This window comes from Mauremys mutica, chromosome 7 (genome assembly GCF_020497125.1).
Source record: "Mauremys mutica isolate MM-2020 ecotype Southern chromosome 7, ASM2049712v1, whole genome shotgun sequence".
Taxonomy (NCBI): Eukaryota; Metazoa; Chordata; order Testudines; family Geoemydidae; genus Mauremys; species Mauremys mutica.
This window is the reverse complement of record NC_059078.1, coordinates 35,068,428-35,095,853: the sequence shown is the minus strand read 5'-3', so window position 1 is coordinate 35,095,853 and position 27,426 is coordinate 35,068,428. Positions and strand designations below refer to the sequence as shown.

The 27,426-nt window shown below is 41.9% G+C and overlaps 1 long non-coding RNA gene across 5 annotated transcripts in view; it reads left to right on the top strand.

Annotated features, from left to right (window-relative positions):
* The first annotated feature begins 5,512 nt into the window (after window positions 1-5,512).
* Window positions 5,513-27,426, top strand: part of LOC123374781 — a 279,950-nt gene continuing 258,036 nt past the window's right edge. For 4 of the 5 annotated variants that reach the window (XR_006581196.1, XR_006581192.1, XR_006581193.1 and 1 more), the window contains exon 1: window positions 5,513-5,659. This is a non-coding gene — a long non-coding RNA (uncharacterized LOC123374781). Of the gene's footprint in view, window positions 5,660-6,204; window positions 6,375-27,426 lie in introns of all 5 variants that reach the window. The other variant, XR_006581195.1, reaches the window with a different exon arrangement.

Here is a 27,426-nt window from a genome sequence, read left to right as displayed (position 1 = left end):
TGCCTTCCCTTTACATGAGTGTAAATCTGGTGAAACACTATTTCCTTTACTAGAGGTATTCTGATGCAATTGAGAGCAGAATTTAGCTAATTGAATTTAAACTTCTCAGGGCAGGCACTTTGGGCATGATTTTGATCTTTCTTCAGTGTAACTCCAGTAGGTCAAAATCTGCTTTCACTTACACTGGTGCAAATCCTTAGTAACTCATTTTCAATTGTCTGAATTACTCAGGATTGGCACGGAATAACTGAGAGCAAAATTTGGCCTTTCTGTTTTAGGTTTTTTAGTGCTGCCCTTCACCATGGTATCTGAGTACCTTTCACATAAAAGCAACAGCAATGGCTATGTACCTAGTGGACTTTATGGTGTCTCTGTGACCTATTGTGCTCATTAGAGTTACTCCACCATGATTTTCATTGCTGTGAAATCAGAATCTGGTCCCAGGTCTCCATTCTCTTGGCAAAATGCTGTTCATACCTCTGCTGCTATTTACAAATGTTTAATAAATAAATATATTAACTCTTAAGCCCAAGTGGCTAGCTAAAATTCAGGGCCTTGCAGGGTTATTTCTATTAGGAAAAGAAATCAGTATAACGAGTCAGGTATATGCTTGGTATAATCTTGTTTGCTTATACCAAGGCCTTGGCTACACTTGAAAGTTATATCGGCATAGTTATGTCAGGGGTGTGAAAAAACACACCTCCGACCTATGTAGTTATGACAACATAACCCTCAGTTCTATCAACATAGCTAGCTTTGGTGGGATAGGTGGTGTTCCTACACCAACAGAAAACTCCTTCAGTTAGCATAGGCTGCAGGGCTATGCTGTGTAGGCACCATAGTGTAGAAATACCCCAAGTCCTATTCCCCTGAATGCAGTAGAAACAAGTAGCAGGCAGAAATCCCACTTCTGCCACTCCAGCAAGCTGGGTGCCCAAGAAGCTCTGTCTCTATGCTTCCTTTCTGGGTCATGCTAACAACTCCTTCCCAAGCTTTTCTGCTTCCACACAGGCTGCAAACTAATATCCTAGACAGTGCTTAATGCTTGCCAGAGCTGAGCCCCGGTACCTCTACGCTTGGCAGTTCATAGCCCTGGCACCTCTGAGCTTGCTGCATCAGTTAGGAATGTAAAATAAATTGCTTGAGCCCCGGCATCACTTTCATTACAAATTAAGCACTGATCCTCGCTCCTGTGTTTGCAACCAGGGAAACCTCTTAGTCCAAAGTGCTTAGCCGTGGCCTACCCCTTGAGTAGTAGCCACTGTTTGCAGCTGGATTTATTATATGAAGAGGCTTGATCACACCTTCTGCTGAGTTTGAAGGAGTGTGCTTGGCACACTCATTGGCTTTAATGAGGTCTGTGATTGTGTTTGGATCCAAGACTCATCTGATTGCAGCCATTAACACCTTTCAGCATAGCAACATATTTAGGTTCCAGTTTGGATGCATTTGAACTCTCTTGATGACAGCATGACCCAAGCTGGTGCAAGATCTCGGAGGGCAACAACATTTCACAAAAAGGGTCGATATATTGAGATTTCTGCCATTTAGGACTAATGTTTCACAAAATATTGGTAGTATCTCAAGATGAGCATGTGCACTACCCTGATTAAGCCAATCCAAACCCAGAATCCAGATCTGAACACTACTTCTTCAGCACCCCTCTATTCCAAAATGGCAAGAGGTCTAAGCAGGTTATTGTGAGGCTCTAAAAATACCTCTCTCCCATTCCTTCCACAAATTTAAAAAGAAATGTTACTTTGGCCATCATTTTGAAACAGATCTGCCTGTGAATGTCTCTAGCTTCCTCACTGCAGAACTCCAATATTTATATTTGAAGTGGCCACACGATTGCCAGTGCTGTGTGTGATTATTATAATACTTCGCATTTATGAGACACCATTCTCCTAGAACATAAATGCATAATGGGATTAACTCATTAAACCATGAGAAACAAGCATTTTTACTGATGGACAAAATGAGGCACAGAGCGGTTTATGCTTTTAAAAGAGGAAGTGGCAGAAGTAGCAATAAAATCCAGAGCCTGGGGAGTCCCCTGGTCTACTGTCCACTGCCTTGTACATTATGCAGGAATTTATATCTATGGGTAAATGCTACCAGATCAGCATAGCAATGTTTTATATCCACATTGTATAGGTGTCTGTCTAAGTCAGGGGTGGGCAAACTTTTTGGCCTGAAGGCCACATCTGGGAATAAAAATTGTATGGCGGGCCATGAATGCTCAGAGAATTAGGGTTGGGGTGTGGGAGGGGGTGAGGCATTTGGAATGTAGGAGGGTGTGGGCTCCAGGGTGGGGCCAGAAATGAGGAGTTCAGGGTGTGGGAGGAGGCTCCGGGCTAGGCCGGGGGAGTAGGGTGCGGGGGGGGGGGAGTGAGGGCTCTGACTGGGTGTGAGCTCTGAGGTGGGGCTGGGGATGAGGGATGTAGGAGGGTGCTTTGGGCTGGGACTGAGGGGTTCAGAGGGCGGGAGGGGGATCAGGGCTGGGGTAGGGGGTTGAGGTGTGGGAAGGGGTGCAGGCTCCAGCTGGGGGTGCAGGCTCTGGGGTGGGGCTGGGGATGAGGGGTTTGGGTGCAGGAGGGTGCTCTGGGCTAGGATGAAGGGGTTCAGAGGGCAGGAGGGGGATCAGGGCTGGGGCAGGGGGTTGGGGTGCAGGGAGAGGCTCAGGGGTGCAGGCTTCAGGCAGTGCTTACCTCATGCGGCTCTCAAAAGCAGCGGCCATATCCCCACTCCAGCTCCTATGCGGAGCCACGGCCAGGCAGCTCTGCACACTGCCCCATCCGCGGGCATTGCCCCTTCAACTCCCATTGGCCACACTTCCTGGCCAGTGGGAGCTGTGGGGGCAGCACTTGGGTCGGGGGCAGCGTGCAGAGTGGACCCCCCTGGCTGCCCCTACACGTAGAAGCCAGAGCAGGGCCATGCTGCTGCTTCTGGGAGCAGCATGGAGCAGCCCCCACACCTGCTCCCCAGCTGGAGCAGCGGAGCAGGGCAAGCCCCAGACCACACTCCCCAGCAGGATCTCGAGCGCCGGCTTAAAACAGCTGGTAGGCCAAATCTGGACTGCGGGCCATAGTTTGCCCACCCGTAGTCTAAGTACTTATGGTCCAGGCACTGTAGTATCATAGGATATTGTCTACACTGCAGTTAAACATCTGCTGGCCTATATCAGCTGACTTGGGCTCACCGGGCTTGAATTTTTGGAGCTGTAAAAGTGAATGTGATGCGGTGTCCACCCCACACAGCACTGGAAAGCACCTACTAACTTTATAGGAATTGATTGCAGCAGATTCATCTGAGCAGGAACAGGCAGGGCCTATAAAGCTGGGAAGCTGGCCACAGAAAGCGGCTGCTGTTAGAAAAGGATAGTTACCCTCTAGGAAGAGGGTTTGGAGCTGGTACACCCAGAACAATCAGGGGAACCAGAAATTATAGGACTGAGCAGGGACTGAGCAGTCAGGGCTGGGAGAGGAAAGCTCGGAACTGCTGGGTGGAGGGTCCCTGAGCTGGAACCTGGAATAGTGGGCAGGCCTGGGTTCCCCTACCAGCTATTAAGGCTGTGGCGTAGATTGGTGGGGCAGCGGATTGGAAGCCTGCCTGGGGCACTGTGGAAGTGACAGGGAATTGAAGGACTGTACTCCAGAAGTGGGGAAACGCTGAGTGAGCTAGCCAGAGGGCTGAGTCACAAAGAGGATGCTGTGGTTGCTGGAACAAGAGAGGAGCTGCAGATCAGAGTGAGAGATGGGGTGATAGCATACAACCATGGGAAGGAGCGTTGACCTTGAGGAGCTAATCCACACAAGTGGTGAGTGGAGCACCCTGTGATAGTGAAGCATAGACATTCAGACCCTCCTCCCCTCCTGGGATCCCAGAGCTCAGGCTCCAGCCCATGCCCCAACATTTACACTGAGATTTTAGAGCCCCACAGCCAAAGTCCTGTGAGCCCAAGTCAGCTGACGCAGGCCAGCTGTGGGTGTTGAGTTGCAGGGTAGACATACGCATTTAGTGTCTAAATGACTACAGGAATTGTAAAGTGTTAGAGAATCAGAGTCACAACCACTTTCCCTCTGCAAATCCTCCCCTCCACAAAGAGGACTCTGCACAACCAATATTTAGTATCCTCCAGGGGCTAAAGTAAGGGGTAGCAGAGCTATAGTGCTTCCACTCTTCTCCTTGTTGTGGGATGGGGGATTACTATGTTCCCCTTCCCTCAAAAGGCTGTTCTTTGGGGCTTGTGTGGAGCAGCTGTCTTTGTGTAAGAATGTGGGGTGTGGCTGCAGAGAACAAAGGTCATCGTCATTGTTGCCCAGGTTTGTGATTTGATGATGAATCTCATGATATTGGTGTTGTCTTAAAGCCCCAATTCCTGGAGTCATGTGATAACAAGAGACTCTCAACTTTAATTGAAAAAAAAGTTTCTACCCCTCATGGTTTGTGCAGAAAATTTTGAGTGCACTCTAGAAGCTCAGAAATGAAAACACATAAAATGAAACCAAAGATTTTTTTTTAAAAAAACAACCACCTAAAATCCGTTTTTAAGACAATCTCATGATTTTGAGACCCCTGATTCATTTTTTAATACTTGGCATTCACAATAGTGGTTCCTCCATTTTGGAAACCAGGTCCTTCTCCCTTTTTAGAGGAGGTGGAGGAAGAGACTGGTGGGTTGTGCCTTATTACAGGCCCTCACTGCTGTGTTATGGACTGGTTTTTAAATAAAAATAATTTTGTTAAAAATAAGCTTTCCATGCCTTAATAAAAACATCACAGGGATGCCTGGAACTCTTGTGGTGTTTGGTGGTTTACTTAAAGCCCCAGATCCTGGAGTCATGTTATATGAATATCAGCTTTAATTTTTTTTAAAGTAAACTTCTAGCCTTCATGGTTTTGGCACAAAGTTTGAAGATGTGTATGCTAAGGGTTCAAAAATCAGAAGACCAATAAAACAATAATCACTAACTCTTAGATAGCACTTTTCACCAGTACATATCAAAACACTTTACAAAGGAGGGTGGCATCATTGTCTCCATTTTACAGATGGGGAAACTGAGGCATAGAAGTGAAGTAACCTGCCCACAGTCACCTGGCAAACCAGTGGCAGAGACATGACTAGAACACAGTCTCCTGAACCCCAGTCCAGTGCTCTGGCCTTTAGACCACACTGTCAAAACAAAACCCAAATTATTTAAAAAATCAAAACCTTTTAAGCCAAATCTCCTGGTTTTGGGGGGATGTGACTCTCAATTTTATAATGCTTGGGACTGGCAAAGTGCATTGCACTGCCAGGTCAAGGGGCTGGTGTACTGTGATGCCTTGGGGGGCTGCTGTTCTTAAACTCTGCCTCTGACTGAGCATGCTGTTCAACAGTACCACTTAATGCCTGCAGCTACTCAGTGCAGTCAGTGTCCCAAGGCTGATCCAGAAGCCCTTGCTCTGTTCTACTCTCCCCCCCTCCCCCCCCCGTCCCCTGCCTGCTGGGAGTTCTGTAGCCTAGCAACCACCAGTAAGAGGGAAGAGCCAGCCAGTCCTTCTCCTCTGGGGCGGAGGGCAGGGGGGAGTGGGATGAAGGTGGCTGAGCCCTCTCCCAGCAGAGCAGCAGCCCCAGCCCAGGAGCCCCGCCACCACTTCCTGACTCCCAGCCCAGGTAAGGGGAGATGTGGGGTGAGCAGCCGATGAGGCAAATGGGGCTGGAGCTGGCAGGAGAGTGGGGACAAAAGCTGGAGAGGAGCACCCTGAATTTGGGGGGCAGGTATAGGGCAGTGAGGGAAAGGAGCACAGAACAGACTAAGTGGAGGGAGAGGGAAGTTGCTATTTTCCCTGAGGTGGGTTCCCCTTTGTGAGCCTGGTGTCACAGGACAGTGCAGTAAAATTGCCCAAAGCGGGTAGGGGTGGTTTGTGGTACCAGTGTGAGTTAGAGCAGATACAGCCACAGAGCGCTGCTGAGCGGAGCTCTGGCCCCACTGAGGTAAGGCAGGGCAGGGAGAGCGAGTGACCAGCTTGGGAGTGCCCCGGCCAAAGAAGCAGCCGCCATTTGGGGTGGGAGAGGAGCAAAGAGGGGGGTAAAGTGTGGAAGAGAACCCTGGCAAAGGAGGAGCAACTGTGGATGGGCAGGGAGACCAACCCCCTGATGGAGGAGCAGTATCTGGAAGTGGGGGGGAGAACTCTTGAAGGGAGCTCATCCATCCCTAGCAGGAGGAGCAGCAGCCTCAGGAGACAGTCCTGGCCCTGGGTTGAGCAGCAGCCAGAGGGGCAGAAAACAGAACGAGCGCAGGGACTCCAGGCCTCTGCCAGAGTTGGGTTGGGACAAGCAAACTGCCCTGGAGAATGCTGGCTCAAGTAGCAGTTACAAGAGTTAAATGGTGAGGAGCTCCCTTATTATCCTTGCTTAACCAACTTTTAGTACTCAGATTCTCTGCTCATATGACTTGGTCACTAGAGAAATTAATGGATAAAATGTACATAGCAGCCTCATTACTTATCCCCAGCAATATCTCTGTCTGGGGGGAAAATAAGGAGAGGAAATTGAATCCAAAAAAGAAATTTCTGTCAGTTATACCAACAGCAGAATTTTTATTATAGGAAAAAAATGTTGTGGCAATTCTGTTTGAACCATGTTTCCAGGATAAAATAGCCATCACACAAGCACAAACTCCACTGCCAGCATCATTATCATGTTATCAGGATATGATGCCATAGAGAATACAAACAATCATTTTTCCAAATACAGCAATAAAGTACAAAATCATTTGGAAAAAGGAATTTTATTTTCATGTGTCTATTGAGACTACTTAAGACCCAGATTTTCATTCAGTAAAGAATTATTATTTATTAGAAGCTCTAATAAAATAATATTGTGTTGCATGACAATACATTGAAAGCCAGAAGCAATTTCATTTTTGATACATCCACAGTTAATTTAATGCATTAATAAATATATGAATCCCCTATATAATGAACTACAAATGGTTCAAAAAATAATTCATTAAAATATGTTCTACAAGTGATTTTGATAATTATATTTGCAAATTATTTAATTTTTGGTGAAATTAATAGCTGTTCATTAGGGGGAAAAGTAAAATGGCATTTATTTATATAGATACTGCATTTATCTCACTGAAAATTGACTTTACAATATCTATTTGATTAGAGACAGAAGTAGATTATTCTTACTATTTTCCATAATCACCTAGCATTTGACAAATCTTCTCTTATATCCACAAGTAAAATCTAGAAGATATAGATTGGAACATGTGTACTCTTCAGTTTAGTTTAGTTTTTTTTAAATTTATCTTGGTCTGTTTCATTGTTAAGCCACTGGGGGGCAGAATAGAAACTAACCAAATCTCTTTAGTAAGAAAGAGCTTTGTGAGTATCATAGATTTATTCACATAGATCATTTATTTAAATATCCTACAATTCCATCTCTAGTAATTGTGTGCAAGAACAAATAGGGTGAAATCCTGGCCCCACTGAAGTTGATGACAAAACTCTCATTGACTTGAAAGGTGGCAGGATTTTGCCTGTAATTGGTACATTTCTATTGGTTTACTATTTGTAAGGCTGATGTAATAAGCGCCTCATATAATCCCAGTAGGATTGTAATTTTTTAAAAAAATATTTACAGTAAATAACAATATTGTAGAAACCAGTCTGGACTTCAGCCTGAAGAAATCTCTTTTCTTCACAGCTAACTTCAAACTGCCCCAAAAAGGGTTTAGTAGCTCTCCAGTCCCCCAAATCCCTTTTGTTTAGGGAAAATATTTAAAGCCACACAATTCTCATGGTCAGTAATTACCATTGCACCTCTCTGTTAGAAATGATATCCCATTATCCTCTAAGCAGTCATTCCAATATAGCTTTAGAAACCCAATTTTCTCCATAAACATTTAGTAATTGTCATAATAATCAATTTATTTAAAAATATCAGTACTGAGGTGTTTTAGAGAAATGTGTTCTGCTTAGCAGCAATGACATAGCTTCTAAGAACTGAACCATGTAGTTCAGCATGTCTAGTATTTCCATTGCCCCTTAGAAAAGAAGTAGTCAGGGAATTTAAAGGCAAAGAGCAGCTTGTCTGCACCCTTCTTTGCACCTGTCAGTGGAAGTCACATGATGCTGGCGTGAGGTCTAACTATTTGATGCCAAGGGCATAGCACCTACCACAGCGAGCAATAAAAAACTTGGTACTAATGGGTGTTGCACCTCCACAGCAAGCTCTTCCCAAAAGGCTGCTCCTGCTCCAGTGAGTGGCAGAATTCCTATTGACTGCAATGGGGGTAGGTCCAGGTTCTCACTGAGTAAAACAGGTAACAATGGGTGTAGCAGTTACCTCAGTGAGCAATAAAACAAAAGACTTGTCTAGACGGTGAAACTGGTGGTATTTTAAAATGTTAGCTGATGTGTTAATTAACTTGTTTTTAAACAACACTTAGCATGCAGTGCAGGTAAAGATGGCGACTTTTATAAATGCAATAACTGGTCATGGTCAGCTCTTGAGGTTTACCGTGACCAGCTAATGTGTTTTTAAAGAGATTGAGCCCTGTCTACTCTAGGTGCTAAGAGATGTTTTAAAATATTAATTAACTCATGTTAGTTAACACACTTTAAAACACCACCTATTTTCCTGCCAATGTTCTGTGCAGAAGGGAGACTCAGCCACCTCCATGATGACACTCTCTCTCCAACCCTCGTCCCTGATACTACTTCAATACTCCCTCGTCCCTGATACTACTGGGGTTAATACAGAGGGGAGTTGAAAGAGAGAGTGGGTGGTGGACTGGGGTCACAAATGGGGTGGCCAATGCTGGAGACTAGTGAGAAAGCACATTTCCCATCCCGGTCCTGGGTAGATTCCCCAGGAAAGGTAATACAGCCCCAGGAACCCCTCTTAAGGGAACTGCTGAATGCAGGTACCAACCAAAGGAGTCCTTGGTAATATGGCTCCATTGGAGTCATGTTGCAGCCTAAAGCTGTTGCAGAAACAATGAGCATTCTTCCACATGGCTCCATAGTCCCCAGGATCCATGGGGTTTTGGTGTAGGTCCTGTGTTGTCTTCCACATGAAGAAACCCCTCGCTCCTAGTGACATAGCAAGATGGAAGGCATTCAGCAAAGGGAACCTCCGATTTTTGTCTCCATTGGGTTTTACCCTTTGGGGGAAGTGAGCTCTCCCTATATTTTGTGGTTAACAATGGGTTAATAGTTTGTATTCTTGTCCTTTCTTTCAAGCAAAGAAAAAAAACACAGTTTTGTTAGCTGATTGACTGCCTGGGTGCTTCTGAAAATCCTGCTTCTATAATTAATAACATGACTTCTTCCTCCAACCTACCAATACCAATTGCATGTACAAGGTATTTTTCTTGCAGTTAAGGCAGTATTAACAATAGAAAACATCCATTAAAGTTGGTCACAAATGCAATTTTGATGTTTCCTTTTTTATTTATTTATTTTTGGTAATGGCAGACAAGTAGTTTCATGTTAGAGATAAGCCTATCTAGAAGTGAAATAATTACTCTTTAATTAAGATAATTATAAAAACAGGAATGTAAATACCTAAGGTACAGTATGTCTGAACATTTTTTCTTTCACATTATCCACACACTTATCTTGCATACCTAAATCCCTGTTTTTAAAGCAGTGTTAGCTATTAAACTTTGTTTAGCATGGGAGGCTTATTTAAAAAGTATTTTGTGTCCTTTTTGCTCTGTTTCTTCAAGCTTTCTTCTGCTTGTTTCCTCTGTGCTGATAAGTCAGTGACACCCACTGGCAGAGGAGTGAACACCCTAAGATGGCAATTTGAGTTTTGTTTTTCTAGCTCCTGTGTGGGTTTTATTTGGGAGGAAAGCCTGCACAATTGTGGTATGCAGCCACCCCTAGCCTCACAGTGAAAACCCATACTTTGTGAGCTGACTTCCTTGCTGAGTGATGTCAGAGATACATTGCAGCTACTCTTACAAGTGGAGGAAAATACTTGTTTTTCACCAATGAATCTAGGGTGTTCACCAACAAAGCCTTGAAATATGAATGGAAATTCACTAGACAGTTTTGGTCAAGGAAATAATGGGATCTTTAATGAGACTAAATAGTTTGGGTCTGGTTATGGACTACAGAGCCTGTTAGCTATAGGTCATTGGCCGAATCTAGTCTGGTTGAGAAGTAGTAACCAAAAGTTGTTACCGGCCAATGGCAGTTCAGTGGCCTATACAAAATAACCTGATAGTCTAAATCCAGGCATTCACATAGCAGAAACATATTAGTAGCAATTGTAATATTTTTGGCAGGCTCACAAGGTCCAGAGTCAAATGTGCATGGCCCTCTGGCCACAAAAGATTACTATCCTCCAGGTCACAGCACTGATAGAATCATAAGGAGGATGCTGACACTGCTGTGTGTCTAAACAGCCTGATTCTTGTGTAGCTCTTAACCCCTGTGCAAAGTGGGTGTAAAGTGCTATCACTTGTGGGAGTTGAGATGCTACTCTATACTCAAAATTGGCTAGGGAGTAGATGTGTTGAGATAGTTACTTGTTGTATCAATTGTTTCAGTTACCTTGTCAACTCAGCGTGCACTTGTTTTTTCTCAACCTGTTGTCTCTTATCATATGTTTAGGCTATAAGGCCCAGATCCTCAAAGGCATTTCGATGCCTAACTCCTATTAATTTCAGTGGGAGTTAGGCATCTAAATACCTTTGAAGATCTGGGCCAGAGCTCTTAGTGGGTAGACACTTTTTCTATTCCAAGTCTGTACAGTGCCTAGCACGAGGCCCTGAGCAAGGCCTCAAGGTGTTGTCATACTGCAAATATTATGTTAATAATTGTTCTTGTTCTGACTTAGTAGTTTTTTGCTCTCTACACAGATGTAAAGACATTGGAGAATCAGGCTCATAAAACCCAAATGAGGGATTTCTGGCAAGCAATACAGGGCTGTTGGGATGTTCAGAAGTTCTCTAGGAGAACATTTGAAAATATTCAGAAGATATTTCGGACATACATCATGTGCTGCAGTTAGTTTGTTGTCTTTTTGATGTGTCTGTACCTGCACTTGACAAATACAGGAGGTCTGTAGGAGCTGTGTGCACCAGTGCCAGAATACATGTTATGCATGATGGATGTAGGGAATCCCTGCAGTCTTGTGTGAATGGGTAATTGAAATGGCACCCTTCTGGCTCTGGAAAAAATAATAAGACATTAAAACTATTTGGGGAAAAAAACTGGGACCTGAGTTAGTTTCTTGGAGACTGTGTTAATATTGACACACATTGCTAAACAATACTTCCTAGTTGTCACTGAGCTATACCTGATGGATATAAACAAACTGCCTGTTTCTGTAAGATGTTGAGGCCCAAATCCCCAAAGGTATTTGATTTCAGTGAAAGTTAGATGCTTAAATACCTTTGAGGATCTGGGCCTGAGTGTCTCCTGTCAGATGCTGAGTGCCGTCCACTGCTGCTGAAGTTGAGGAACATATGAAGTTGGGGGAGTTAAGAGCGCTCAACACCTTGAGAATTCAGGCTATCTATGAACCTGTGTATGTGAGGACACTGGGAAAAATTAAGCCACATTAACTAAAGGTGTGAATTTAAAATTCACTAGGTAAACTTGTATGTGGGTTGCTCTCATTCAGAAGTAAAGTGTCCTTAATTTGGTTTAGCTTAATTGTGAATTAACCTTTAGTTAATGCATCTTCACTTTCCTGAGTATCCCCATGTAGGCAAGCCCTAAGTTCCATTAGTAGGAGAATGTGGTCTTAAAATTAAAGCAGAGGATTGGGAGCCAGGAGTTCTGAATTCTCTTTCCATCTCTGCCTCTGGCCTCCTGTGTGACCTTAAGCAAGCTACTTGAGATTTGATCCAAGTCCAAGCGTAAGCAGCCCCTTAACATCTGTCCCTCAACTTCACCATCTGTAAAATGGGACTCTTACTACTAATTTACCTTCTTCACAGAAAAAATAACGAGGAGTCCTTGTGTCACCTTAGAGACTAACAAATGTATTTGGGCATAAGCTTTCATGGGCTAGAACCCACTTCATCAGATGCATGGAGTGGAAAATACAGGAGCAGGTATAAATACATGAAAAGATGTGAGTTGTCTTACAAGTGTGAGGTCATTCTAATGAGACAATTAAATTAACAGCAGAATACCAAGGGAGGAAAAATAACTTCTGAAGTGGTAATAAGAGTGATGAAGTGGGTTCTAGCCCACGAACACGTATGCCCAAATAAATTTGTTAGTCTCTAAGATGCCACAAGGACTCCTTATTGTTTTTTCCATTTCAGACAGTTGACAAGAGGTGTGAGTAACAGTAGGGGGAAATTAGTATTGAGGAAATTAGGTTTAGGTTTTGTAATGACCCAGCCACTCCCAGGCTTTACAGAATAACACGGCTACCACTCTGAAACCTTCTTCACAGAAATATTTTGAGACTGGAGTCATTAACTGTAACAATTTTATGTTTATAGAAGTGCAAAATACAAAAGTCTTAGGCAAAACTGCCACTGAAATCAGCTACTGAACTTACTGGTAGCTTTGCCTGACCAAAAACTGAGTAAAGACTTCAGGATCTGGCTTACTATTATTACTCCTAAGATTTACATTGTCAGTTGCCTAATTTAGGAGCTGATTCCCAAGCATACTGAAGTCAATGAAAAGACTCCCTTTGACTTCAGTGGGGTTTGGATGAGGCTGTAAAACTCTATTTGCTCTGCTTGTGTGTTGGCTTGTTTGTTTATTAAAAACTTTTTAAAAATTACTACTTTTTTTCCCCTTAAGAAACTGCAGTGGTAGTATGTTTGCCTTAGCCAAAATGGGGAAATACTTCAAATCTCCCAAGAGAGTCTGATTTTGGAAGATTTCCAGCCTGATTACTAGACTACTGAGGGTAGGGTGTTCTTGGATCAGCTACCGACAAGCATCCAAACTAAACCTCCCACTTTTGGATGTTTGCCACTTACTAATTTATTAATGATTATCAGGTCCCCTTTTATTAAAAAGCTCTCTTCTCGGACTTACCCAGTGTTTGACCTAACTGCTAGTCTTAGAAATTATTTTGGTAATGCTTAAGAAAATGAAAAGGAATTTACACATAGACAGCCATTAAATCACAATATTCACCTCTTGTCCATATCACACTTTGTTCATTATTTGTACTTTATCTTGGTGCTTAAGTTTTCCATCTTAAAGTGTGCTTTATAATGCCTACCTAATAAAGGTGATCTGAGAACTTAACTTAAATATTGTCTAAGAAATCCTTTGAAGGTGTAATGCCTGATTCTCCATTGCCTTGTTGTCATTTTTATACCTGTGTAATGTGAGCCAGATTCTCAGCTACAATATGGCTGTTTTGTGACCAGGTGTTTCAAATTAAGCATCCAAAAACTGAGGCGCTTGAAAATTAATAGCTGTTTTTCAAAATGTTGGCCTGAATGTTCAGCAATTTTATATTTGCAAAATGCACAAGAGCTGTGTTGCCAAACTTGCAATTTTATTGTGAGACTTGCAATTGTTGCTGTTTCTGCTAAAGACCCAGCTTCTGGATTCATGTGAATATGTGAGAATTTGAGCTTTTATTTTTTAAAAAGGTAAATTTCTAGTCCTTTGGTTGCTGAGGAAAGTTTGAAAATGTGACCAGAGTATTCAAAATCCAGAAAGCAAGTAAAAAGAACCCAAAATGTATTATTTTTTAAAAGTTATGATTTTTTAAAGCCAATCTTATGATTTTTGGGTTCTGCATCATGCCTCTTGAAAGCTTGTGGGGTTGGCAATACTGCAAAAAGTAGCAAGTTAATCATATCTGACAAAAGAGGATTTTGGTTTTGTAGCTAGAACAGCGCTAACACTTATTAATACTTTATTTTGTCGTGAGATGGCAGAGTCATTTTCTCATGAGATCATGGGTGTTAATTTTTTCTGTTGCTGTTGTCTTCACTTATTATGAGCTGGCATATCATGGCATGGGAAATCATATGGCGCATCAGGCTGGCCCAGAAGATAATACGTCACTGCTGCATGTCAGTGCTCTCTCAGCATGCTACTAAGATTTGTTCTCTGACATTCATTAAATACCATGACTTGTTAGTACGTGTTCAAGGTACAAGGGGAAAAAATATCTTTTCCTGATCAAGGTAATCCTTACAAATTCCAGTGATTTAATTCTTCAAAATTGAGCACAGTGGCAATAATTTCATCTTTTTTTCTGGAAAGATTGCCCCCCCAAGCCAGCAAAACCTGTGAGATTTAAATTATGGGGGTGTAATATGTCTTAAATTTAAGAGAGTAAAAAGATGTACTAAGTTGTAACATGGTTACATATGCACAGGTATGAACAATGTCAAATTGACATGGAACTAATCTATACACTACAAACTTATAAATAAATATTAATTTAGAAGCATGTGCATCTTGGGGGTTAGTACAAATTTACAGCATCTCTCAACCCTACATTGTTGATTCAAATCTAACCTAGGTTGGTTGCGACTGCAAGTATTGTCTTTTAATTATCATTTGGGGAGCTTTGTGAAACAGGTGGTTGTTCTGTGTACTGTTTCCTATGCACAGGGTCCAGATCCTCAGATGTATTTATGTGCCTAACTCCCATTGATTTCAGTTGAAGTTAGGTGACTAAATAGTGTTGAGGATCTGGACCAGGTGTCCATATCACCATTACAATAGGCATTAACTGCAACCTCATTGGCAATTTTAGCAGAGCAACCAAGGGAGAAAGGATCATGGAGACTGAATTATGCCCTTCCCCTAGGAGTGGTCCCTGTAATTCTGTGTGGGTACATTGACAGCTTGGGGAAGTTTCTACTAACATTGTCCTTTCTATAATAAGTTCTTTGGGTAATTATAGGACTTTAGACTTGAGAGCTCATATTCCAGCATCTTTCATCAGTTCATATAAAATTGGGAAGGTGTATTTTTGAGAACTGAACATAATATTTTCAAATATGGGCCCTAAATATGCAAGCTGATCTGCTAGAGAAAACAAAACTATTGACTTCTGCGGCTCTATGTGAATATATGGGGTCACATTTGCAAATCAGCTTGCAGAATCAGGCCTTAACCCTTTTTAAACCTACAGTTAAATAACTGACTACTAAACAGAGAGGTTAAAACCCCTCAGATTTGTTTCAGTACATTGTTGACATATTTTTTTTAAAAGATCCTGTTTTTGACCTCTATTAATCCAGGGATTTTTTATTTCTTCACTTGACTGTTTGTTTAAAAAAAAATTAAATGGCAGTTACGTCTGCAACTTTAACCCTTTGCAGCAGGTTCACTTTCAGTTCAACAAGATAATTGATCAGCAGGAGTAGAACAGGCAGGTGGGAATAGTGTGGAATTTGCCTGAAAGGAGAAAGGATTAAAGAAACCTTGGTGCATATGCTGAGCTGTAGTTCTTTTCCTGTTTATAACCTTGTGGCAGTGATGTGATTGGTATCTAATTGCTGCAGGGTTGGCTTTTTTTTTTCTTTTTGAAAGCAAGTCCAGTAATTCATTTTCTAACAGTCTGGGTGGGATAATTTATTTTGTTGCAGTTGGATGTCTCTTCAAACACCAGTGGTAGATGTACAGAAAATAGCCGACAAATAGGATGCTATGAACCATGACGATTCATTATTTGGAAATTGTTGTGTCTTTTCCCTTATAACTCATTTGATCTAAATCCTGCAATATGTTACTCACTTTCTGGACTGAGCACTGAACTTGAACTTATGAGGTCTGGTTTCTATTCCCATCTCTGGCTGACCTTGGGCAAGTCTCTTCCCCATGCCTGTGCCTCAGTTTCCCCCTTCTGTAAAGTGAGAATAATGATATTGACTTCCTTTGTAAAGTCTTTTGAGATCTACTGGTGAAAAGTGCTGTAAAAGAGTGAGGTAATACTAGTACTATTTAGAATGTATACTGATACATTTTAAAGCAGCAATAAAACAAAACATTGTTAATTGCTATAAGATTTCTCTGCATCATATTTGTGGAGTAATGACATTTTTCATGTTATCCTTGTAACAATACTGGAGACACAGAGCCAGATCATGCCCTACATGGGCAAAACTCACGTAACTGCCAGGAAACTTTGGGAGCTGAAATTCAAAGCATTTCCTTGGAATAGTCCTTATCAGAGGACTGGCATTGCTTCTCTCCTCTGGGCTCTCCTAATAGGTGAGTACCTCAAATTCTATACAGAGAAAACATAGCTAGGAGGGTATTGGGCGAGGAATGTGGGATTTATGCAGAACGTTAGATCGTGATTCGCTATGCCATTACATCACTTTTATGCCAGTGTAACTCCATTGGATCTAGTGACAGCTAGTTCCAAACACCATCTCTCCAAAGGGCATCTAGCAGGAATGATTACAGCTCTTGGGAACAAATTCAGACCCCAGTGCCTGGCTAGATTATGATCCCTATCATATTCCTTGTAGATTGTATATTACTAATATGATAGTCACATACTGCAATGTAAAACGTGTTTTGGGGATCTGATTAACACATGAAGTGACAACATATAAAATGCAACCCTGTTAATTGTAGGCTATGAATGCCATACATTTTTATGCTTCATAAATTAGATTAAAATGGACACATGAAACATACAGTGTACAAATATTGTTCTAATTTGCAGTTTTAAGTATGTAGCATACAATATTTGTAAACTAAATTGGAATGTAAAATACATGGGACAAGTCAACAGGGATTGTTGCTAGAGGATAACACCCCCATCTCACTCCAACACCACCAAAGTCTTGCATGTAGTTGGCCTTGTGGTGTGGGGGCTATGGCTGACTGGAGAGCAGATGGAGCTGGAAGATGGTTGTTCTCCATGGCCTACTCCAAAACAGCTACCATTTAATGCTGGCCCTGGATTAGTATGTGACTACAAGGAACATAATAAGAATAGGGTTTCATATAGATATGGAGGCTGGAGGAGCCTCCGTGGAATGCTCTGCTGCTACTCACAGAGGGTGCCCCAGCCAGTCCATGCAGCTAGAATAGTCCTTTGTAACTTAGAGCAGCTTCAAGATTACTCTGAGTAAAGCAGGGACTAGACCAGCCTCTTCTGGCCCTAGGATCAGAAGATTATTAAGGGCCACTCTTGTTCCTCCTCCGAAAGCCATTCTGAAGATATTTCTACCTCAGCTGGGGATCTAGCCCTTTGAGTATTATTGTGCTTAAATAATTTTTTATTGATTTAGCAATTTTTTAAAAAAAAATCTTTTATTTTGGTTTCTGTGCCATGCATTGCGTCAGTAAATAATGTTTTGAAAATCAGATATTGATTTATATGTTTAGCTTCTCTTTGTTCTACAGAAGAGCAATAATTTCACTTAGTTATTATGATGGATAAAGCTTCAGAGATAATTAAATACACTAAATCCCTAAGGGAAAGCTTACTTCAGGTCTGAAGTATTCAGACTTTAAAGCCTTTGGAAAGTGTTAAAACCACTATCATTTCAATATTGGAACTTTTAAATATGTATATAATTTAGTGAACAGATGCAGTACATACCACATTTTAAAAAAAGAAAAAAAATCACTAGTCCAAGACTATTTTTTGACTAATTGTACACATTATGTAAACCTTTTAATAGAATCATCCAGGTTAAAAAAGATATCTAATTTAAGACGCTATATGAAGTTACATGTAGCAGTGGCCAGAGGCTAAGAATATTCTTCCTTCATACCGTTTGTGTTGCCAGATCAACACTGCTGCTCTAAGACTAGGTAAGAGACACTAGTTATATAGCACACCTTCTCTCCATTGCCAAAAACATTCTTTCTCTCTTCAAATAGGTGTTTTGTTGCTATAGGTTAGTATGATAGAGAGTTATTTGGACCTATCTCTTATTGGATAGTGAGTAGCTTGTGCTTTCAATGTTAGCTGTATATTCACCAGTACTCCAATAATGCAACAGATTTGAGACATAGGATTACAAGTAAGGGTAAAATTTCCCTCTCTAATCTGCACAGCAGATCCCTCTTGCACATTTTGCATTCATTCCAGGTATGGAACTTAATACTAGTTAATGAAATTATCATCTTTTATTTTTCTTTAAAACATCTGATTGTGTTTTAATCATGAGATATTGAAGCAAATTCTTCTCACTGATGAAATCCCATTCACTAGTATGCTAGTGAAATGAAAGTGGAATTTGGCCCATTGATTGTTGATTAGTGGCTTGCGAGGAATTCTCAATACAAGGCAAAAATGTTCATTGCTTAATTGCTTTTAAAGCAAAAATAGCGATTCCTTCAAGTTTTGCTCAAAGCCCACCAAAAAAGGCAAAAATTCATATACAAAATTTTTCATTAAAAATTCACTTGTTTCATCCAGATCTGCCATAGATATATGGAACTGAAATAATGTGAGGCAAGACCATGTTCTGGTGTTCTATGTTTAGTGGAAGCCCTCTGTGCATGAATCTCACCTGCCTGGGAAGATCAGCCACCTCAGTGGTGCCATTCTGTATTTCCTGAGGCAAAGTGCTCCCTGTGGGATCAGAATCCAGTGCACTCAGGCTAAGGGGGCAGATCAGGCAGTGGTTGGACCCATAGATGCTGTAACTACAAGTGCTGGGGGTGCTGCTGCACCCCCTGGCTTGAAGGGGTTTCTACTATATACAGGGCATACACTCTGGTTCAGTAGCTCTCAGCACCCCCACTATAAAACTTGTACCAGCACTCCTGGTTGGACCCAAACTTAGTGGGAGCTAACTGAGAGCTGTAGGTCAGCCACTGAGAGAGATGGGGTTCAAAGGTAATATACAGCCAAAGCCTGTGTAGCTCTTCCATAGTCTCCCTCTACAGTGGGGAAACCCCTCTATCAGGCATACCAGGAACTGCCATGGCCGGTAGAGATGGTCAGGGTGGTTCCAATGGAGCTGCACAGCTAAGGCATGGGTGGAGGGGGACTCAGAATTTAGGGGATCCATGAGGCCTGTCTCATTGCTGATTGTGTAGGCAGGAATGGAATCCAGTGGAATGGATTTAAGGGGAATTCACTGACAAGATGCTTTAGCCCTCTCCCATGAGTTTTATTGCATAATAAAAAGGTATAATGAAGGAGTGTTTAGGCTTTGGTTAACACTGAGCCACAAGCACTGGGCTGGTATACTTCATAGCAGATTGCAAGTGGTGCTTGTTGGAAAAAGATCATATTTTACTCCTAGAAATCTAATGAAACACGCAGTCTGAGGAGTCTATCAAGTCTTGATATTCTGCTTGCAATACAGTTTGCACTTCAGAATGAGTGCGATGAAGTAATACCAGAGACCACAGTGTGATTCCCGCTGTCCAAACAGATACTAAAGGGAGTTTATAATCCAATTTAAGACACGATGCAACAGGTTGGTGTATCAAAAAATGAGAAGAACCAGAGAGGGAGGACAAAGGGGCAACAGTGGCAGAATTCAGAATGTGTGGCTACACAGATTGGCATTGTGCACAGTCATTTTAAGTTGACTATTTAGTGACATGGCATAAGTAAACAAATATACATATTGGTATCAGCAGTGGACTTAGGAGAATTATTAGGGTGCACTGACAATCACAAAAATTCTTATTCCCTGCTTACTCAATGGGGCAGTACATTAGAGTAAACATGCACATCGTTTACAAGCTCAGTCTTCAGTGTCTGTAAACAGAGCATTATGTTGCATGTAAGTCAGTGACAGAGGGGAGGAAAGGCAAAAAAAATAAAAACAGGAGGCCAAATTCTGCCTTCAGATAGACTTGTTCAGCTCCTAGTGCAGTCAGTACAAGTTGCATGTGTATGCGAGGGTAGACTTTGGCCTAGAGCCAGGAGACATTGATTACACCAGAGGTAATCGTCTATTGTGCCAAGAAATTAGGTCATCCTAGTCCAAAACCTAGTTGCGTGCAGCAGTGTGATGATGACAGGCACACTGGTAAGATGAAACAAAGCTGTTTGGAGAAAGGTGTATATTAGGTCCCTTCCAGCCCTAGAGTTCTATGATTATTGTAGTACTTCAAAAACAATAGGTAACAGTGAGAGAGACCATTCTGATTAAGAGAATTTCTTAAAGGAAAGCTGGAACATCCCTATTCCTCTTTAATATCCAGTCTTTAGATTGGAGTGAGTCGCTCATGTCATTGTATTTTTTTACAGTTGAATATGGAAATATTTCTAAAGTAAGAGTCAGGATTCCCCACCTCCAAAAGCAATTCAAGTCTATATTTATCTTCCTCCATTATTTCCATCCTTTATCTTCTCCACAGTTACACACTATGCTACACTGTGTACACACAATATTACTACAGTATGTACTTGTCTTTCGGTTTCAAGTTGCTTCTATACACCCCTCATACCTGAGATTTACTTTGACTAGAAAAGGGTCAGTCCACAAAGTCCATATTGAAATTTGAGTACAAATGTGAACTTTTCTTAAGTTTAGGGAGCTGTGAATCCAGGGTGCCAGGTTGGGTCCCTCTTGCATTTTAAGTTAAAACTAATAGCGGAACTGAGCTTCCACCGTCACATTTTATCTGATGCAGTGGGCAGAACAAGAGACTGAGAGGATGAAGGGCGGAAGAGCAGAACTGTGCAGAGCTATCATCATAACCTAGCAATATAATAATTATCATAAAATCTGAAAGCAGGAGAAATATATGAGAAATCCAAAACCCTCATCCAAATTCAACAAGGTTTATGAAACTTTTGACAAACTTGGGTCAAGCTTTGAATAAGCCTAGGGCCACATTTCAAGCAAGCTTGGGTTGACTTAGCATTTCAGATGGTAACCATGCTAAACACAGAGAGCCAAATTCATCCCTGATGTATGTCTATTGTGTTTATTATTGTTTCCATCTGTAAACAGCCCACTGCCTCCTTAGCACCGCCTTGTGACATGGGGTGACTCTGTGGAAACCAGTCTCTGTTTTCCCCTTGTCAGGGCTCCTCAATCATACCACAGATAGACGTCTCTCTGTTCAAACACCCTCCTTACGGTTTTGGTTTATTAACATAAAAGTTCAGAACAAAACTAAAAATCTATCTGCAATGTTCAAATCAATTCCCTGCTTTAGCAGACCACTCCCAACCCTTCCCGTCTGGAAATTCCTCTGGTGTCTCAGGATCTATCCTGATTTAGCATGCCACTCCTAGCTCTTCCTAGTTGGAGCAACTCCCTTGGTGTCTCAGACCCTTTGCTTGACAAGCCTTGTCACGCTTGGCCATCTTTCCCTGGAACTGCTCCCTCAGGTGACTTCCCAGGCTTCTATTCTGCCTGGCACTCACAGCACTACCTCCCTTATATGCCTAGGCCTGGTCAGGGTTAGTCACATGACCTCCCCTGTCATGTGACCAAGATAATTTTCCCACCTGGGGAGGTGAGTTGATCTTGTCACATCTAAGACTGAGGCTCATCACCCTTAAGGTGCCAGCCAACCTGTGACACTATCCAAAACCATGCGTCACCCCGGCCAAATAAATATAATTCCAGTTCCAACTAATAGTTTATTACAATTGTCAGTGAAAGCACATTAAAGGACACAGAGAAAACCATGTGTCCTATGAACCCACTGCAGTCCCTAGATGTATAGACATAAATAGTGTGATATCATTAAATAATATTTGCGTAACATTAATTAGTGTTTCTCTTGCAGAAAAAGGCTGTCTTCTGCCTTTTTAAAGTCAGAACCTGTATTAGAGTGATTGCAGATGAAGACACGCCAGAGCAGAAGCTGCAACACCTTTTGAAACCACATGCTCTTCCATTCTCCAGTGTTGCTTTGCTGGCCAGTGCAGAAGGAAGGGAAATGTGGGTGGCTTCCCACCACACCAGTTTGCTCCCAGTGAGATGCTACTGGAAAGTCAGTGCTAGAAAACCCCAATCCTCACACCCCAGGAGCTCAAGTGTATGATTGCTACTTGTGCAGCTGCACAACCAAGGATTTCTTGCAACCTCTCCCAAATATTTTGCCAAGACATAATAATGAGCTGAAAGAACAGATTCTAAAATAAGAATCTAACTTTGTGCAGTTTTCACATGCAGAGAGCAAATTTACATACTGAATGTATTGGTTTGGAGGGGCCAATCCACTTTTTGTTTTTGTCAGATAGTGTGTCTTTGACAGGCACTGGTCTCAGGCAGCCATTAACCATTTCAAAATGAACCTTCAAATCACTGCTTGCATAGTTTTAGTTATGGTACAGTATGTCATATTATGCCAGCAGCCAAGGCAGTCTTTACAGAGAGGATATCAGCAACCTAAGCCATGAGGGTAAGACATTTATGATTCTGTAAAAGGATCATATGAATCAGAAGATTTATTAGCTAAAGACCTAATTCAACCAATGTTGGTGTGGGAGACTTGGCATCTCTGTTTTATCTGTTTCTTGAATAAAATTCTGTATTTGTAAGTATAATGAAAAAAGAAACAATTTTTAATATAAAAGGGTTAATTTCTTAGCTCATTTCTCTTTTACAGACATGAAATATTTTCTATAAGTCATAAATAACACATTTTAATAAACCAAGACTTTGATTACTGTATGTGGTCTGACTTGCATTGTAATTTTGTAGAGACTGTTTGACTTTGTTCCAACATTCAGTTTCTGTTGTGCATATTAAAAGATCTACATATTTTAGGCATGTACAGGTCTTCATGGTCTACTAGTGAACAATGTTACTGCTAAAAATCTGTTTGACCTTGTAACAAAATAATTGACTTTTAACGGAAAGTGATTTTTTTAAACTTACTTCATTGTTTACATGATTTACCTTTAATTTATGTTCCCATACCATACAACCATTTTTCTCAAACTGCTCTAGTTTTGTAGTTCAAACAAGGCTTCCATTTCACCCCTGAGCCAGGATCCCTGATTTTCTTTCAACTGGGAGTGCGCAAGCCAAAATTTTGGAATCAGTTCAAGGTCAAATTCAGTTCCCTGGTGTTTAATCTTGAATTTTAACTTCTGGAGAGACACTTTTTTAAATAACTCGAATTGACTAAAAACACTATCTGATATGATGGTTGTGATGGCATAAAGAGAGGAAGTTGGCTATCATGCTAACGTTGGCATTTATACCATTATTAGTGCTGGGCAGGGTTTGTTCCATTTTAGCCAGTTTGAACCATTACCGTATAGGCAGACTCCATTGTGTCCCTCTTTAATTTACTTTCTTTGATGCTGATTATTAGAACAGAAAGCTTATAACAAACTTTTTTAAAGGATGTCACATAATGTGAATTGTATTCATTATTTGTGATTCCCCTTAAAATAATGGGCCAGATCTTCAGCTGCTGAAAATTGGTATAATTCCAGTGACTTCAGCAGATCTATGCCAAATTACACCATCTGACAATCTGGCCCAATGTATTTTGAATTGGAAAAATGTGGTTAACTTGAAAGTGAAAAACTAGTTATCTTCTTCTAGCTAGGAGTCCTGGCCAGTAGCCACTACCTATAGATATGTAAACTATTCTACATTGTTAAAAATGTTAGCAATATAGCAGAGGACATGGCTAAGGGAATTGATAAGAGGCTACAGTCTTTCCCCTCTAGGCCTGATTGGTGGTCATCAAAAATCATTACCATCTGACAGTTGCTCGCTGAAATGAATTAGTGGTTTCAGTCCACTTCCTTACCAACAGGTGTCTACATAACACAAGTCACTATCACAAATGGCGCTAATTGATACCTTTGTCAGCAATTTCAAAGAGCAGAAAGATACACTGGACAATAAATTTTCTTTAAGATGTTGTCAGAGAAATTATTTTCCACCCCGTGCTATGAGATCACATGTTACAGACAATCTTTCTTTAGTTGGCTTGCAAATGCCCTCATAAAAAATAGGAGACTGTTATGTTTCTATAGTAAGCTGTCCTTTGCATCACAGAATATGATTGATGTTTTCTTGTTTTCTTCCATATTTCTTCACATCAGGATAGAGGGCTCTAAGGGACACTGCATTTTTCCAGAAAACTTGACATATTTGTTCAGTTTAGTATAATTACACCCCCCCCAAAAAAATTATGTGATGTTTTCTAGGGAGATTGTGGATTCTCCAACATTGGATGTTTTTAAGAACAGGTTAGACGAACACTTCTCAGAATTCGTATAGGTAATACTTAGTCCTGCCTCAGTTCAACAGACTGGACTACATGCCCAATCGAGGGCCTTTCCAGTCCTACATTTTATGATTCTGTGCTTCATTTTCAGAACTCCAGACTGGCACTTAGAAAGTCCACATGAGTGCCATTGAAAGTTCCTTGCTGAACTGGGTAGAGCTCTAACTAGTGACCTGACCTAACCCCATAAAACTTGCATTGCTTTGTTCGGAATGCATACATAACCACTATGGTATATATTGCATATGTAGTGTTTGCTCCAGCCAGGAGCTAAGCAGCTGAGCAGGGCAGATGTCTTTATATGGACACCCTAGTAATTTGTATCACAAAGTCCTCAGATCCTGTAATAGCTATGACTAAGGCATATGTTATTGTTGAGATTGGAACCATACTTTCCTGTCACTGGAGTTGCATTGCTTAGATCTGACAGTTCATCTTTAAACTTTAATATTTATGGTTTACTTGATTTTGGCTGAGCCACTTCTAGGACTGAGTAATTTTCCAAGGACTTTGTACATGGTGAACAATTAACAAAATTTGCTACCAGTTCATTTGATTGATGTTTCACATGAAACAAATTCTTCAAGACAAAGCAACCTCCTGTTTTAGTTTTTACCTTTCTTTGAACTGCTAGTCTATTGGATAGTATATATTTTTATAACAAATAATAGTATTATTGCTCCTTAATAGATGGTTTGCAGTGATTTGGGATGTTTCTTTTTACTTACTTGATGTATCTCTATTATTTACTGACACTAGCAGTGTGCCAGGTGGTGTATAAATGTATAAGGAGAAACAGTGCTTGCCCTGAAGAGATTATTTTCAAAATTGGTAGACAGTTGAGATCAGCTATGCACAATACAGTGGATGAAGGAACAGATTTGATCAGGTGGAGCTATTTGCAGTAGATTGTTTTCTGTGCTTCATGGAAGAACTGTGTTTTATGGAGCAATTTGAATGAAGAATCAGAAATAATTTGGAGCATGTAGAGAGAGAGGCAATTCCCAGCATAAATAATGGCATGGAAGAAGACATGAAGACAAGTAAGAAAAAGATACAAAAGGAATATAAAAGTGGGTGTCTTGGGAAGATTATGCACAGTAGGAAGAGAGAGAAGTAGGCAAGGCCAGGGGCGGCTCTAGGCACCAGCAAAAGAAGCTGATGCCTAGGGCGGCAAAATGTAGGGGGCGTCCCCTGCCGCCGGGGAGGGCGGGAGGCTGGGCTGGCGGACCTGCCGCAGTCATGACTGCGGCAGGTCCACCGGAGCCCGGGACGAGCGGACCTGCCGCAGGCATGACTGCGGCGGGTCCCCTCTTCCCGCGGCTCCGATTGAGCTCCCGCAGGCATGCCTGCGGGAGCTTAACCGGAGCCGCGGGAAGAGGGGACCCGCCGCAGGACCGGGGAAGGGCGGCGCAGCGCACCGCGCTGCTTGGGGCAGCCTGATTTCTAGAGCCGCCCCTGGGCAAGGCCACAGTCATGAAAGTGGAGGGCCAAATTCTCAGCTGATGTAAAATGGCAATGTACATCATCAGAGAATTTTTCTTGGGAAGCTTGAACTTCATGCAGAAGGCAAGAGGAAATCAATAAAGGTATTCAAGGAGAGGAAAAATGAGATCATCCAGTGAAGAGAAGGTGATTTTAGCAGCAGCTAAACAGAGTGGAGGGTGAAGAGTCTTCAGCAGTCTATACCGTCCCTATACTATTCATTATGTTATATACTTTTAGCATGTGTCCTCTTATTCATTCCTTTCTAAGGCCTGGTCTACACTGGGGGGGGGGGGGGTTCGAACTAAGGTACACAAGTTCAGCTACGCGAATAGCATAGCTGAACTCGAAGTACCTTAGTTCAAAGTACTTACCCGTCTTCACGGTGCAGGATCGAAGTCCGCGGCTCCCCCGTCGACTCCACCACCGCCGTTCGCGGTGCTGGAGTTCTGGAGTCGACGGGAGCGCGTTCGGAGTTCGATATATCGCGTCTAGATGAGATGCGATATATCGAACTCCGAGAAGTCGATCGCTACCCGCCGACCCGGGCGGGTAGTATGGACGTACCCTAAGGTAATCAATCCCAGTCTTCTCAATCTTTCCTCATATGAGAGTTCTATGCCCTTAATCATTCTCATTGCCCTTCACCGAACCCCTCTAATTCTGCAATATCCTTTTTGAGATGGAGTGCCCAATACTGTACACATCCTTTCAGATAAGGTAGCACCATTGACTTGTATAAAGGCATTATGATATGCATTTTATTCTCCATCCCATTCCTTGTGCATCCTAACTTTTTAGCTTGTTTGAGTGTGGACATAGATTGAGCAGAGGTTTTCACTGAGCTGCCTATAGTATTGCCCAAGTCTCTTTTGTGATATTGGGCTGCATTAGTAGGAGCATTGCCAGCAGATTGAAGGAAGTGATTATATCCCTCTATTTGGCACTGGTGAGGCCACATCTGGAGTATTGCATCCAGTTTTGGGCCCCCCACTACAGAAAGGATGTGGACAAATTGGGGAGAGTCCAGTGGAGGGCAACGAAAATAATCGGGGCTGGGGCACATGACTTAGGAGGAGAGGAAAAAGTTAGGTTCAATACTCTTTGTTTTAATCATCTCAGGTGTTAATGCAAGGAAGGAAACCTGTTTTTTAAAAAATATTATGCCTCTTTCACAGAACTAAATCAAACATCTGCTTATTTTGAGATTTACCAATCAGAAAGGTGTGTTGCAGTAATCAAACTAGAATAACATCATAGACTCTTTGAGAGGAGGGATAGCTCAGTGGTTTGAGCATTGGCCTCCTAAACCCAAGGTTGTGAGTTCAATCCTTCAAGGAGCCATTTAGGGGTCTTGGGCAAACATCTGTCTGGGGATTGGTCCTGCTTTGAGTAGGGGGTTGGAATAGATGATCTTCTGAGGTCCCTTCCAACTCTGATATTGTATGAGATGCTGAGATAACTGGACTTATTTAGTCTGCAGAAGAGAAGAATGAGGGGGGATTTGATAGCAACCTTCAGCTACCTGAAGGGGGGGTTCCAAAGGGGATAGAGTTCAGCTGTTCTCAGTGGTGGCAGATGACAGAACAAGGAACAGTGGTGTCAAGTTGTAGTAGGGGAGGTCTAGGTTGGATATTGGAAACACTGTTTCACTAGGAGGGTGGTGAAGCACTGGAATGGGTTACCTAGGGAGGTGGTGGAATCTCCATCCTTAAAGGTTTTTAAGGCTCAGCTTGACAAAGCCCTGGCTGGGGTGATTTAGTTGTGGATTGGTCCTGCTTTGAGCAGAACTTAAATTGCCGTTGTGTTTCCCATTCACCTGGCTTGTTTAGG